The sequence below is a fragment of the Pan troglodytes genome, chromosome X, assembly GCF_028858775.2.
Source record: "Pan troglodytes isolate AG18354 chromosome X, NHGRI_mPanTro3-v2.0_pri, whole genome shotgun sequence".
Classification (NCBI taxonomy): Eukaryota; Metazoa; Chordata; class Mammalia; order Primates; family Hominidae; genus Pan; species Pan troglodytes.
In genome coordinates this window covers 17,943,240-17,946,857 of record NC_072421.2, presented here as the reverse complement: position 1 = coordinate 17,946,857, position 3,618 = coordinate 17,943,240, and the positions used below count along the sequence as shown (strand labels likewise).

Sequence of the window (3,618 nt, the reverse complement as noted above, 5' to 3'; positions counted from 1 at the left end):
ATGCTGCAGGAAGTGAGAGAAAAATCAGAGCAAAGTAGGACGACAGGGCAGGGTGGGGACGGAGAACAGGTGAAGATAGGACCAGTTGGGATCTTAAGAGGAAACCGATTAATGATTTGAAGAGCATTCTTTTTTTTTTTGAAGGATATATTCTTTATTCTGATTGTGATTATGATTTCATGAGTGTACACGTATAAGTGTACAATTAATTTCTTATATATGTGCACTTTATTGAATAGCAATTATATTTCAATAAGGCTTTCTTGGAAAAGCTATAAACAAATAATGAACTCTGCTTTTTTTATTGTACTTATTTACTTATTTATTTAATATTTTTATTATACTTTAAGTTCTAGGGTACATATGCACAACATGCAGGTTTGTTACATATGTATACATGTGCCATGTTGGTGTTCTTTTACTGAGGGACTAATTACACAATGGCAGCAAGTGGGCACAATGCAAGGACTCAGAACTTAGCAGCAGAGCTGTTACCACCCCTAGGCCCAAAGGAAGAGTGGTTACCAGAAGGAGAGAGTAATGTAGGCAGTCTTTCTTGAAAGAAGCAGTGACCTTAGGGCATGGGACAGAATCAGGCCAAAGATGGAACTGAGCAGAATAAATACCTAAATCTCACTGTCCTCCCACCCCCAACCCACCAAATCTACTTCTGATACTCTCCCCAGTTCAAACTCATCTGGAAGTCTGTGGACTAGAGAATTCTGTTGATGTAATCCATGTAAATGAAGCCACAGAGCAAGGTGGAGAAGAACAAATAGAAGATCCCTGGCACAGTAGAGGAGGGGCATCTAAGGATTGGGATTGGGTTGTTGGGTTTCTTTTTCTTTTCTTTTTTTTTTTTTTCTTCTTTTTGGTCAAGAAGATAAGACCACAGGCCCATCAGCAGCAGGATAAGTTAAGTATAATTAGCCCAAAAATGGTGATGAGTTTATGTTCACCATCCAAACCCTCTTTTTTCCCCTGGGACAAAAGGCAAGCCTCATTTTGGAAACAGTGATGTCCAGGAGCAGGAGTAGGAAGAGAAAACCCTAGAAAAGAAAACAACGATTTGGCCGTAAGAGAATAGCAAGGAGTAGAAAGTGACCATACAAAGTGTAGGTAGCTCCTAAATAAAGGGCCCCAGCCTGGAAATTTAGGAGTCCAGTGAGGGGCAGGGAATGAGGTCCAGATGAGATACCACATTTGCCATCATAGTCCAAGATACCACTTTCTTTTCTTTTTACCCATCCTCCTCCTGGAAGTCATACAAACCTTTCCCTAACACGGCTGTGTGTGTGTGTGTTTTCACTTGTCACTAAATGATCAGTATTCAATGAAATGCTTCTATTTTGGGGGCATTAACATCTCTAAAACAAGACGCAGAAAAGCAGAGGGAGGCAGCTAGGGGCTGCATTTAATCTTCTCTAATATCGCACTGTGAAGGAAACTGGGGAATGAAAACATAGTCATTTAGAAAATGGTTGATGAGTCACTGATTGGCACAGGGTAGAGAAAAAGAGAGGTCATTATTCATTCAGAGTATGCCTGGTCTTTAAAAATAGGCTCATCACTCTGCTGGAGGGGGTGTCTGGGCTTTAGAGACTGAGGGGCATGGGCAGGGGCAAAGGCAGGGACAGAAACAGCCCAAGGCAGTCAGGGCCCCCTCCTCCATCTAGATGTATCTCAGCCCTTGGAAACCGTCCAGCTCCAAGAAGCAGAGAGACACCTTATGCACCTTGTTCTTCCTGTAGCTCTTTCTTGAGACTTTAGTAATACTTTTTGGGAAACTTCAGCTTCGAGGGAACCAGGCCAAGTAGAAGAGACGGTACTTTTTGTGACCATGTTTTTGCCAACAAATGCAACACTCCATTACTTGCAGAATTCCTTTGCTAGGTCCTGGACTACCCAGGTCTCCCTGCTTTTGACCACTTGTCGTTTATTGGCTGTTCTATAATTTCACTGATGGAGGTGGAGGGGATTTAGAATCTATCACATTAGAACATGGTGAAATATTTACTGGAGGGGGAAAATTAAAGGCCTTGGTAAGCAGACGTTTAAAGGTTGCCTGGAAATTTTGTTTCTGCATGCATTATAGGAAAACAAAACAAAATAAAAACTCTGCCTAGTAAGGATTTTGCCTTTGCCTAATAGTTATTGGGCCTTAACATACATATCTGGCCAATGGGTGAGGGCTTGAACTGAAAAGAGTTTGATTGGTTTGCAATGGGAAGGGTCGAGAGTATGTAACTTCAAGGAAGAGAAAAGAAATTGAAAAGAAATGGGGCTTTCCTCATAACGCAATAGTTGTGATGATGAAGTTATGATGAAAGGTGAGTGAAGAGGAATTTGGCTGAGTGCTATGAATGGAATTCCCTCTTTACATTTTGTGGATACTGCTGTAAACAATTTAAATAGGTTTTCAATTATTTTGGATTGTTAGAGCAGTGTATCTTCTGAATATGCACTAAGCGGAGGTGAACATTAGGGTGGCCCAGATTTATGCAGATTACAAAGGTGGCCAGGCATGGTGGCTCATGTCTGCAATCCTAGCATTTTGGGAGGCCTATGCAGGAGGATCGCTTAAGCCAAGGAGTTCAAGACCAACCTGGGCAACATAGTGAGACCTCGTCTCTACTAAAATTAAAAAAAAAAATGACAAAAACAACAAAAAACAAATGTAAAGTACATCCCTTCCATGCATATGTGTGCATCACACACATACATGCAACTCCTTTATGCTACATTTTGGTTTGTTACTTACTTAGTTGTCTTTGCTCATACTAGGATAAACTTACCTACTCTAAGTAGGTACAGAAAAAGAAAAGTCTGATTCTGAAGTAGAAAAAAAGTAGAAAGATTTTCAAGGCCCAAATTAATCTCTGCCTGGAATTCTATTCTGAAAGGGCAAGAACAGCTGAGACAGAATCTTCTAACTTTCGGTCCCTCCATTCTTTGAGAAACTACTAAGGTGCTGGAGGTAAAATAGTGACTCAATAGCCTGCATACCAGTGAAGGATGTTTCTATTTTATTGGGAACCTGCAACTACAGTTATTTGTCATATAACATTATTTTAAACGTTATTCTACACACAACATACAATTTTACTAATAGGCTCTTACATCCTTATTCTTCATCAGAGTAAATAGTATGTAATTTTTTTCACATCAGATGGGTAATGTGCCAACGTCGTAACAAGGTTTGAGGGAGGCACATCTCACACATGAGCATGAAAACCCAATCATCATGCTTATGAACCACAGAAAACTATGTACTTGAATTTTATGTACATGTTTAGTTCCTCAAAATCCTGAACATGGGACATAGAGAGTAGAAGAATGGTTACCAGAGGCTGGAAAGGGTAGTGGGGGGTTGAGGGGGAGGTGGGGATGGTTACTGGGTACAAAAGAAAATAGAAAGAATGAATAAGACCTACTATTGATAGCACAATAGGATGACTATAGTCAGTAATAACTTCTTTGCATATTTTTAAATGACAAAGAATGTAATTGGATTGTAACTCAAAGGATAAATGCTTGAGGGGATGGATACTGCATTCTCCATGATGTGCTCATTTCGCATTGCATGCCTGTATCAAAACATCTCACGTACCCCAGAAG

General features: G+C 40.2%; 1 non-coding gene across 1 annotated transcript; it reads right to left on the bottom strand.

Annotated features, from left to right (window-relative positions):
- Positions 1 to 3,163: 3,163 nt before the first annotated feature.
- Positions 3,164 to 3,267, bottom strand: LOC112207225 (small nucleolar RNA U13). Its single transcript, XR_002941677.1, has one exon. It is a non-coding gene; the product is annotated as a small nucleolar RNA U13 (small nucleolar RNA).
- Positions 3,268 to 3,618: the final 351 nt, after the last annotated feature.